Source organism: Diabrotica virgifera, chromosome 4, assembly GCF_917563875.1.
Source record: "Diabrotica virgifera virgifera chromosome 4, PGI_DIABVI_V3a".
Classification (NCBI taxonomy): Eukaryota; Metazoa; Arthropoda; class Insecta; order Coleoptera; family Chrysomelidae; genus Diabrotica; species Diabrotica virgifera.
This window is the reverse complement of record NC_065446.1, coordinates 251,332,079-251,345,337: the sequence shown is the minus strand read 5'-3', so window position 1 is coordinate 251,345,337 and position 13,259 is coordinate 251,332,079.

Sequence of the window (13,259 nt, the reverse complement as noted above, 5' to 3'; positions counted from 1 at the left end):
CTTTTTTTGATGTATAAGATCGAGCTCTTGAGCCGGAAGCTTTCGTAATCGATGATTTTTTTTTAAATAATCATTCAATTGTACTTGAGACAATCTGGATAAAAAAAGTATTCTTCGAATCGTCGTAACCCTTCAAACGTAAAGCACCCAGATCGGTTAGCTTAGCAGGATCGGATAGTGGTATTTAGCGACAAGAGAATAGAGGGATTTCGAAAAAATGGAGAAATATCCCGAATAAGGCATGACATGTACTTTACTCGATTTTACCGCCGTCGATTCAGGTCGATGAGTTTGGTTGACGATCTTGATGCATCGAAAAACGTATCGTGTAGGTACTATGTACTGATGAATGATAAGGCAGGACCGGACTCTCGAGGGTAAAGATGAGGCTTTAGAAAAGGGTTCATTGTACGGGAAAGTCCTTGAAAATAAAAATGAAAGGTGGTTTATGCTGATAAAGTATTTGTGGAGATAATGGTTACTTGATATAAATCTATATATTTAATAATAAAAAGCTGCCAAGGCCATGTTACCAAGGAAGACACTTTCGTTGTAACAACTATAGCTAACTAAGAAAAACAGAAACCATATTAAGAGTCAGACCTAGAGATTTGAGACTTATCTGGGATGGGTTGGAAAACATAGGAAGAAATCATTTTAGTCAGTCCTAAAATGATTTATTCAAAGTAGATTTTAGGAATATCTAACAAACAGGGCGCCAGCAAAAATATGTGAGAATTATAAATTAGATAAGTAAATACACAGGTTATAAGAGGTTTCAAATAAGTAGGTCCCTAAGAGCTCTTTACATTAGTTTAAAATAAAACTTTTTATTGCTACATCCATCGTTTACTTAGTCTACCATTATCAGATACTAATTTCAATTCAGAATTAGATATTATCAAACAACTTGCATATAGTAATGGTTACTCCCCTACTTTAGTTGATAACATCCTCAACAAATTAAGGAGTAAAAGGAATAGATCTCTAGCTTACAATTCTGTCCTTAACAATTCCACTACAGCAGTTATGTATAGATCAATATCATACATAGGTTATCCTTCAGATAATATAGCCAAAATCTTAAATAACATCCCCAACCTTAAACTATCATTCAAATGTAAGGAAAATATCAAATCTATTTTTTCTCACACCAAAGATAAAATTGGAAAACATCAAAAAGTGGTATATACAAATTGTAATGTGGAGACTGCCCTGTTACCTATGTGGGGAGAACTATGCGACCTTTGGAAACACGCATCAAAGAACATTTGTCTAAGATTGACAAATCTAGTTTTGGCAATCACTTACATGCTTCTAAACATAACTTCAGTCCCCACAGAGATAGTAGGATTCTACATAGTATACCCATTAACAACTATACAAAAATGAATTTATTAGAAGACTTAGAAATTAGCAGGGAATTAAAAAGAAATCCTCAAAATTGTGTTAACACCCAGGTTCAATTAAATTGTAAATTTGATCCAATCTTTAAGAAGTTTCTTTAATACTGTTATATTCAGCATGCCCAACAATTGATCTAGTTTTTTAACATTACTTTATAACATATTTGAATTTTCTTTCATTGATTACAATTAAGTAAATATTTTCGATTTGGCTTTTTTAATAATAATATTGTTTTCAAACAGTTTTGGAACTCTGAGCTTGTCCAACGGTGCTTCTCCTTGGTTTTCATCTATCTCACTTCTATATTTGGTCAGAACTGACTGGTTGTTTGGTTTTTTAATAATTAATAATACTTTGATAATTTGATTATTTTCACATTTAACTTTACTTTAAACTTAACAATTGTCATTTAAATTTAACTTTAGTTTTTCTTATTAACTTCAACTTCATACCAATTAGTAAGCTACATATGACAACTTAGTCATTTTCAAAAAATTTTAAATAATTTTAATAACACAGATGTCGCTAGGAACTATTGTTTCCGTCAGCAGCCTGTCGTTTTTGACTATTGTCAGTAACAGCTGTTGTTTGTAAGAATGGTAGCCATTTTATAAAAACACATTAAATGTGATTTTTTAAACATTTAAGGGTTTTTACCCTAACCAGTGGTTATATCCCTGGGTTGATTTTAAACTATAGAATGTGTTTGTTCGAAGTTTTCTCTTCTTTTGAGGTTTTTACACCTATAAGACGTAAGTTTCACTTTATAATTTTTTATGAATAAGATTTTCCAACTTAGTCTTTTTATAGGATAGCTCTGATGATGGCATTAATATGCTGAAAGTACTTAGCTGATTTAATAAATTTATTTACACACTATCAGTCTTTTGAAAACATACACCAGTTCCCGTTTAGATTTTTTTAAAATAAAACTGTCAAATAATTATTTTTATATGACTTTAAAGAACTAATAAAATATTATTTATCTTAGGAACAGATAAATCAGGGAGGGTTGTCTTTACACCATCAAAATTCTTACAAAGAACCAAAAGACACAGTTGCATCCAAAAACCTCATTACTTTGCATTTCGGCCAACATACAATCGGAATAAATATGCTTAACTTGCGACTTCAGCGGACAAAGGTCTCCAACTAATATTTGCAATATAATTTACAGCTTCTATACCAACTTATGGAAGATCCATGCGGAAGCAACACGTGGGTTTTTTCTTCATACAAAAAATACGGCTAACGAAGGCTTTCACAGAGATTAGATTCTACAATCCACATCCAATAGAAAATCGGAAAACTAAAAGATCTTTTAGATCCATACTATGTTCCATAAAACTGAAGTTCTCCTTAGAATGATCCAAAATATAATGTTTAATAATATACGGACATTTTGATCGAAGGCTGATCGGTTTACTTAAAAAAAACATGCTTTGACTTCAAGCAATCAACGAAGACAGGAAGTCAAATTAATTATCTCTTTCGCAGCTGACAGAAACCTTGAACTAGGCCCAATCAAAATAAAATGTAGTAATGTAGTATTTACTATTCCCGTTACTATTTAAACGTTAAATAGGCCTAATAGCTATACAACTTCCCTAACAACACAAAACATTCCAGGAATGTACTATCAAAGTTCTATTAATGTTTGAATGTACTGGACATTCAAGGAACATTCGGTGAATATCTGATTAAGTTATTCGTGGAATGTTACCACAAGACATTCTATGAACATACTACCAATGTCCTATATTTTAAGAGAGGCCATTTACTATTCAATTTGCATTCATTTTCAAATTTGCTGCGCGTGTATATGTATTTAGGCAATCCAAACCACGTGACTTCTGGTTCTGGTTGGCATGGCACATGGCATACAGGTTACAGAGGTTATGTTTGTAATTTTGTAATATCATTTCATTTCATCATTTCACTGTTTATCGTCATATTTTGGATTCATTTGGATTTCGTTTGCTGTATTTTGTGAACTTTATAAACTTTACCACACTGCAAAGTGATTATTTAAGGAAATTATTATTGGAGACACCAGATGTTTGGAGAAAGGTAGGGCAAACAATTTTTATCAATGTTCATTTTTCTCTGATATTTATCAATATTGATGAATTTTGCAAGCAATAACATTATTTCTTTTATTGTTTTAGATATTTATTGAAGCTGAAAATAATTGGGGATTTAGATCCATATACAATTCAATCAGAATTGGAAAAATTTCGAAAAATATCAATTTTTTCTACTTTCATTGCTTATAACTTTAAAACGATTTATTTTGGAACAAAGTCGTAGGGAAAAAAATAAAGATAATTGAATTTTGTATAATATACGACTGGTTTAAAAGGTTTTAAATTATTACCCTTTCTGCAAAATAGCAATAAATATAAAATAATGTGGCAAAAAATACTGTTTTTATTCAATGTTTTTCAACCACTTTGGTTGCACTTAGAAACTTCATAATTCGCTTAGAAAATTCTTACAACATATTTAAACCGTCCACAAAATTTCATTAAAATGGACCCAATAGATTTTGCATAATAATTTTGCAATCGAAATTTTTTTAAAACAGTTCAAATTTTTAAAAAACTTTCTGAACAAAAATTAGACCATTTAGAAGTTTGTCATTTTTTTTACATATAAAGAGGTTCTCTACCTATCTAATATACTTTACAGAATTCAAATCGGATTAATTAAGCGGCCTTAGTACTGTTTTAAAGTTATAAACAATGTTTTGGCTTATAAACAAATACAGTGAGGACGTTTGAGTTGGAATAAATTCATTTTATTGAGAATGGGCGACTCTGGAGATAAATCCCGAAACAGATCGATTTTTATTTTTAAATTAAATTTTTTTGGCATAAATATCAACTAGTGACGTTATCCATCTGGGTGTGATGACGTAATCTAAATATTGGAATTAATTTAATTCAAAACATTTTTTAATACAAACCTGTATAAATAATTATGTTAATATTTATATTAGTGAATACAAAATTTAATAGCCTTTCGATTGAACTATCACACGGCACCTATTCTCATTTAAAAAAATCATCGATTACGTCATCACGCCCAGATGAATGACGTCACTAGTATGATATATATTCCAAAAAATTAGAATTTAAAAATAAAAATCGACCTGTTTCGGGATTTACCTCCAGAGACGCCTATTCTCGAGAAAATGAATTTATGCCAACTCAAACGTCCTCACTGTATATGTTTATAAGCCAAAAAAACTGTTTATAACTTTAATTTTATAATTAATTTTTAAGTTTATAACGATTTTAATTCTGTAAAATCTACTATAACGATTTTAATTCTGTAAAATCTATTAGATAGGTAGAGAACCTCTTTATATTTAAAAAAAAAATAGCAAACCTCTAAATAATCCACATTTTCTTCAAAAAGTTTTTAAAAAAAATTGAACTTTAGATTGCAAAATTATTCTGCAAAGTCTATCAGGTCGATTTTAATGAAATTTGGTGAACGATTTAAGTATGTTGTAAGAATTTTCTAAGCGAATTACGAAAGTTCTAAGTGCAACCAAAGTGGTTGAAAAGCATTGAATAAAAACAGGCTTGTTTTGCCCCTTTATTTTGTATTTATTGCTATTTTGCAGAAAGGGTAGTAATTTAAGACATTTTTATCCAGTCGTTTATCATACAAAATTCAATTATCTCTTTATATTATTTTCCTACGACTTTGTTCCAAAATGAATCGTTTTAAAGTTATAAGCAAAGAAAGCAGAAAAAAATCGATGTTTTTCGAAATTTTTAAATATTTTAATTTTTTTATTAATGTTCCGGGCATATTTGTGAAGGAGCATAAGTCAATTATTATTGTTGAAGTTGTCACCTAACTTTATCTGCAAAAATCCGAATACCACCTCGCACATCCAAAATAGTATATTAAGTATGGAGAACGGTAAGGGTTTTATACCGATCGAAGACAATTGTTTGGAGGAGGAGCGGAGCGACGACTCCAATTATTGTCTGAGATCGGTTACCCTTAACGTTCGACATGCTTATAACGTTTTTTGCACGATTGATACCATTATAAATTATAAAATTAAACATTTTCGTCATATTGACTAGTTTCATTCATTTTATCAAGATAGATACTTTGGTTGTTAGGTAAAAACTAGGGTGCATAACAACAATGGAGAATTGAGTTTTTATTTAGTTGTCAATAATTTTAAGTACAATTTTGATTATTATAAATTAAAATATGAGCGAAAGTGAATTTGAAGAAATTGAACGGGCTTGGGAAGAAGGGTGTTCCGCAATTATTCCCTAAAAATCCAAAATCCGTTATCAAAATACCTACCAAAGTTTTAAAAAATGGTGCGAAGGCAAGAATTTAAGAATCGAAGAAAAGACTATTGGCATATTTCGTTCAAAGACATATGAAGTTGAAAGCTCCTGGAAGCCTCTGAAAAGAATATTCAATGATTAAATCCACCGTTTTTCTTTATGATGGCATTGATATTTCCAAGTTTTCAACTTTGATCGCGTATTTGAAGAGAAAAAATGTTGGCTATAGGCCTAAGAAAGCGAGCATTTAACACGGGAGCAATTTGAAAAATTTCTGATGGAAGCACCGGATGAAGAATTTCTAGTTCACAAGGTAATATAAGCTAGTTTAGGTACAAGAAATACTCTAATGAAGATTTTTTCATAATTTGTAGGTCGCAATGATATTGGGAATATCTGGTGCCTGTAGAAGAGAAGAATTATATAATATTACTATGAATGACATCCAACAAACCGATGGTTTAATGATTGTAAAAGTACCCAATACAAAAACGAACATCCAGCGTACTTTTACAGTCCTTAATAAACCAGACGATAAAATTCCATATTTACAAATTCTGCAAAAGTATATAAAACTTCGTCATTACAAGTAAAATCAAATCATTTGTTCTTAAGATACGCCAAAGGAAAATGTTGTGCTCAAGTAATAGGGAAAAGGACAATCGGGGCTGACCTTCTCAAATTGCCAAATTCTTAAATTTGCCTAATCCCGAGAACTATACTGGCCATTCGTTTCAGGAGGACATCAGCAACGCTTTTGGCTAATAAAGGTTTTGATGTCCTCGGATTAAAGCGTCATGGAGGTTGGCGTTCATCGACAGTGGCAGACAGCTACATAGACGATTCTCTTCAAAATAAAATAGATTTTGCCGAAAAAATATTGTGCAATACTAGTACAGTAGACTCCCGTAAGTTCGGCCTCGGTTAGTTCGGTCTCCGCTTAGTCCGGCCGGCTCTCTGAGCATTAGTCACACACTTTGCACATAAAAAATCATTAGAAAAGAAAATTCAGAAAAAATTACTGACTTTTTTTAGGTGTTTAAGAAGCCAAACCACCAATGTGCAATATTTTTAAATTTTATTAGGCCTAGAGTTCTGTAAGTATTGTTTTATAGTATTTTTGTAACGATCTATCTTTTCATATATTATGTTAAATATATGTCAGAGTATTCCTCTGTGTTGTCTTCTACTTAATGTACAAGTGTTTTGTTTTTGCTAGATCCATACAAACACTAAATGGGCATTTTTTAGATAAGCATCGGTTAGTTCGGCCACTTTTAAGTTCGGCCTAGGGTCCGGTCCCGAGGTGGCCGAACTTACGGGAGTCTACTGTAATACTACTAATGCATGCGATTCTGCAGGAGTTTCTGTTAGAAGTGAAACCACAGCCCAAACAAGTGGGATTTCATTAAATAATTTAACAAATTGTACCATAAGTTTCAATATTAATAAATAATTCGTTAGTTTTCTTTATTCTTTCAAAAAATTTAATTTAAATTAAGAGATTTTTTAACTCGACGGTATGTGAATTACTTACCGTCGAGTTGGAGTACTTACCGTCGAGTTGGATTACTTACCGTCGAGTTGCTAGTAAATGTCACCTACTGACGTAAAATCTGTCACGGTAAACAGTCAAAAATGATCAATCGTGCAAAAATAGACGTTTTTCACAGATCCGCCCTGGTCTAGTATTATAATTTCCGAAATGTATGTACTAATAATCGGAAATTATTTTTCACATACTTAAATACCAATTATTTTCTGGTATCTATTTTTTACGTAATCGATAAAAAAAAATAAGTATCGAAATCCGCTCCTGTGATTGCACCTGAGTTCGTACGGCTCACCGTATTCATTCCCAAGGCAATTATTACACAGTAGCAAATGTTTGAGTTTGTTATTTGCTAGAGAATTGTGAATTGAAACAAAGAGTGACGAGAGAGCACAAGTGCATCAACCTAGACCACCAAACAAAGAAAAAACGATCCATCCACTTTTTGAGAACGCATCAGCGTATAATGTAAATGCAATGCCGCGGTGTCATGTTTTAAGTGAGCCGCTAGGACTGATCTCGTCTACCGTTCAGCGAATATAATCAGATTAGCACCTCTAAAAGGGATTATCTGTTGCTACGTACTAATTTTTGCAGAATTTGCCGGTCAACAATATATTTCCGGAGATGGATTTTATGCATTTTCCGAATTTTCATGAAAATTGAATGAATCTGGTCCAATTAAGACCTAGGGGGCTGAATTTAACGAGAGTAAAAAATGGCAGGTAGACAATTTGTCAATTTTCCATCATACTTTAGTTTTTGGAAAACAAAATGCAGCAAAATAATTGTCCATATGACAAAGTGACTAATGCTAGGGGAGCAAAGTATGCTAAATTCGCAGTCACTCGAGTTATGGGGACCTATTGGGTTGTGATTATTAGGTCCTAAAACTAAAAAAAAAGTTAAGTAAAATTTTCCATTTTAGTGGGACTTTCCATTTTTTAATTTAATTTTCCATTTCCAACAATCGTTTTTTCCGATTATAGCTCCATCTATCCATAATTCGAAAAAATGTCTTGAAAAAATTTGCTTATTTTTACGTAAAGAATCCAAATCTGCAATAAAAATTTGGGGGTCCCATTTAAGATTTTAAAGTAACCCCCACCCCACCTCCGCGGGGGTCGTGTTTGGTACCATTCGATATATTTTTCAAAAACATTTTGAAAGTGTATTTTGCAGTTTTTCGATCTGATGTTCATTTTGCGAAAAATCGCGGGGTTTGTATATAAAATTTGAAATTTACCTTGATGTTTAGTATCATTCGATAGATTTTTGAAAAATATTGAAGATGTATTTTTAGTTTTTCGATCTGATGTTCACTCCGCGAAAAATTCGCTTTTGTTGTGAAACTTTTTGACTCACGCATTTCCTTACGCCCCACTCAAATTCTCAGATTTTTGAAATATACACTCTTTTGTATGTACTTAACCAGTGCCGGCGCTAGGGTATAAGGCGCCCGCCTGCAAAACTAGCTAAGGCGCCCTTCGGTTTAATTAGGTACCTATATGATATTTTATCTTCTGGCAATGGTACAAAATGTAATTAAGATGAAAATATCTTAAAAACATTATTTTCCTTATTTAAATTTCTACAAAATTATCCATAGGATTTTGAAAATGAGTGTTCGCCATTCACTACGCTTACTGGAGCCGTGACTAAATTAATTCTATTGCATTGCAAAATTTGAAAAAGATAATGGATTTGAGATTATAAATTTTAAAATTTTTAATGGATTTACTGGTATTGTCGTATTTGCACTTGCACTAAAAATATCTGTATATATATATATATATATATATCAATATTTCCTCGAAAAATTCTATGGAGTTAACACCTTTGTTATCACCGTGTGTCAAACTTACTTGTAAATTGTCAGTGTTTTCTTAAATCTTTGTTATTTGTCTCGAACACATTGTATAAAAACCTAAAGCTACGTATTAAGAGCAAACAGTAGCGATCAACAGGTAGCAACAAACGCGTTCCAAGATTGCGGCTCTAATTTTGAATATTTTGTCGAGATTTTTGGCACATATATTCGTAATATAATAAACAATGGCGGTACAGAGTCCAATTTCAGAAATATGTTAGTATGTGGAAATGACTCTATAACTAAATAAAATATTGAAAAAAGGAGCCAGTACCGCCATTAAGAAAGACAAAAAAATACACTTTCTTCAAATAAACTTTTTTATCCCGTGCCTAGATTTTGTATCACATTGGAACTACTAAAAATCGATTTTTTTATAACAAAAAATCGAACGTCACTGACTTGGCAACATTTCGCGCCTATGTATATAAAAATGATTGTTTTTGATAGTATAAACGTCACTGTCAGTGTCGAATTACCGACGCACTGTTGCGTCACTTTTGAAAGTTCGCAGAACTTTTGCAATCTTGGACCGCGTTTGTTGCTACCTGTTGATCGCTTCTGTGTGCTCTTAAAGTGATTTTCTAATAAGTCAAAAAGTTCGTTTAATTACCATAAAGGAGTATCTATAAGGGTATAAAAAACAAAAAACTAGGGTATAAAAACCCTCTCTTCGGCTGTTTTAGGTTGTTCATAAACAAATTGACGCTTCTTTTTTAACTGTCGAACTTCTAATATAGATTTGAATTCTGTTTCTCCATATACCAACATTTTCACTTAATTGTTCTGCAGCCTCCAAAATTTTGTTATAATTTTTATCGTGTCGATATTCAGAAACATAATTTAATTTCTCGATAGATTTCATAAGTAACGAATATTTATATTTTCCTCTTGAATAGCTTTACTATTGGATTAATTCTATTGAGTAAATGATACCAAATTATTAAACTTCAAATAAAAACCTTTAACTGTAAGACATACACTACTTTCCCAGCGCGTATCTGACGATTACTTTAGATTTAAATTTGATATAACTTGTAATAAAATATTCCAACGTTTTGGGGACGATGAAAAAAAGTTATGTATATATGTCTTGAACTGTTTGCAGAGTCATTTATTGTTAAATTGAATGTGTGCGCAGTACATGGAACAAAAAAAGTCAGAGGATTTTGTGTTAGAATTAAATTTTGTAGCCCATTTTTCCTCCTCATATTCGCTCCAATCTCAAATCTTTGACCACGCATACCTATAGTCAATGGAAATATTCCATTTCTACAATATTTCTGACATTTTTTCGTATCAACCGCGGCCATTGAATCATCAATTTCAATAAATCTTTTTGTTGGAAAGGAACGAAAAAAGAAATTTTCGTTGATCTTCACAATGCCATCAGTGTAAGAAACCAAGCGTATTATATCATTATTGTCATTATTATTCTGTTATACTGGCATCTCATGCAACAAACTTAAGTTTGGGAATATGATTCATAACTCGACGATGCGCAGTGGTTCTTGTTTACTAGTGTTACGTTATCATGGAAACGGCCAGTTTGGTAATTATTTACTTTAATTGAATATACGTATTAAAAATTATTTTAAATTTCCTTCCGCCACTGGTAGAAACCACCTGCGCGAAACACTACGTCACACTCCCAAACTTATGTTTGTTATTTCAACCATATTCAAAAAATTAATTTTTCTATGATTTTGTGTAACACCAGCAGAAAAAGACACTCATTTTGGCGCCCCCCAATCAGGGGCGCCCGCCTGCATTGCATCCCTTGCAGGCCCGTTATCGCCGGCCCTGTACTTAACTCACCTTATCTTAATCTGACAATTTCGAGTATTTTTAAGGATAGTTTTTTTTTCGGGCTCCCCTTAACGAACTTCACTATGTTAAGAGCCAATATATGGTAGAGGTACATCTGCAGGGTACCAGGTTTCTCCCCATATGTTAATCTGACGCGCTCAAGTAACTGCAAAAATCCCCTCTTGGGCTCCCCTACCATAACACTATACCTCGCAAAACATGATGAAAAATAATATAAAAATATGAAATCATCTGTAAATGCATATTTCTCATTGGTCTTCATCAGTGCGGTTTAGGTAACCATAGGTAAAAATACTTTGAGAAAAGATATATCTTTAGCACATATAGTCGAGGAAATGAAGCATTTTGGCTCGCAATTTTTTCGTCCAGCATGGATTTACTTGAAATTTTCACAGAAGGTAGTGTCCAATAACAAATATTCAGAATTCATATCCGATATTGAACAGAATAATTATACCACCCAGTAGATTGCACGAATTTATTTGTTTTTATATTCACACACGTAGATTATTAGTTTAGATCCAAATTGGTCAATTATCAACAATATAATTTGGAAATGACACGAAAGTGCTGACAAAAGTAGAATTATTTACCTTAATTAAATATACAAATCACGCGGGCATCGTGTCACCAATGACCCAATTTAAGCTTCTATAAAACCAAGATATCTGGCCTAGAGAAAGAGCATTCATCAGTCTACATCAGTCTTTAGCTAATCGCGTATCAGTAATTAGTCAGTGTTCGGAAGTACTCCCGGGGTAGAATTACCCTAGTGTCGGTTCTATCAATAAATACCTTTATCGCTATTCGGTGTTTATATCCTTATCTTTATACAGGTAGTGAATAGTCCAAGGATGATTTTCTATATCATACCGCTGTACGCTAAAACCTTGGGGGTGGTTGCCAACCCATCTCGGGGGCGGGAATTTTTTATTACATTTTAACCATGTAAACCGATGTAAAACGTAATTCTAAGAAAAAAATGTTTTTTACATTTTCTTTGTAAACCTAATATTTTTCGAGTTATTCGCGCTTGAAAGTAACAGTTTTTCGATGAAAAAATCGACTTTTTTAGAGGGTTTTTTGAGAATACCTCGAAAAATATACATTTAATCAAAAAAACTGTGGATATCAAAATTGTATCTTTTAGTAACACAAATCAAATTCTTTTTCTGTAATATCGGTTAGACAAATATAAACCGAGATACGGCATGTTAAAAGTTAGCTTTTTTCGTCAAATGCATAATTTGAAATATTCAAAGTAAAATAACGGAAAAACTTTGCATTTTTTGAGGAAAACTTAAATATTCTTTTTTTAATTATACAGTTAGGCCTTTCAAAATATAATAATAAAAAGTTTCTAGCCTGAAAATTAAACGACTTATGATCAAAAAAAGGTCGCTACCTGCTTTTCTCTATGAAAAAAATCAGTGAAAACAACCCCCTAACTACCCTCCATATTAAAAATTGGTCTTCGCCTTTCTGTAATTTCTTTTATATTTGTCATATCAATACACCCAAAAAATTTGGCTTATTTATAACGCCTAATTTTAGAAAAATTGCAGTTAAAAAAAAATAATTTTTTGGAATTTCCCATTTTTCATTTTTTTATTTGAGAATATCTTCGAAAATACTGGAGATACGAAAAAAATTACGGACTACTAAATTATAGCTTTTATAATAACTAAAATTTTCGTGTGTATAAATTTTTATTACAGTGAAAAGTTAGCGAGATATAGCTGTTTAAAACCTCTATTTAAGAGCAAACACCCCCTTGTTCGAGCCCTTTAAACCCACCCTAATTAAAAACTAAGGGATTTTACGGAATTTAGTTTACACAGTCTTATAACTCTTCAAGAATCCTACAAAGTCATTTTTGAAAAAACTTTTTATCGCCAAAAATGAAGGAGCTGTGTTTATAAAACAAATTTTTTTTTTCGAAAAATTCGGATATTCCGTTTATGGATAATTTTCAATGTATGTATAATACCACAGAACCGGTTCGTATACTGGAAGATGACTAAAAAACTATTTGTATTTGTACATATTTGTAAATTCGTATTTTTGTGCAAATAAATGTTTTTGTAATTCTTTAATTCTACTTTTTTTCTGTATAGATCTATTAAAATATCTACTTATAAAAACTGTAATGTTATTAAGGGTGGTTTGTAAGGGTTGAAATATTATGATATCATATCCTAAAGTATAAAGCAATCATTATTTAACCAATCAAAACCAAATTTTACCCATATTAAAGTTTACAATGTTTTAT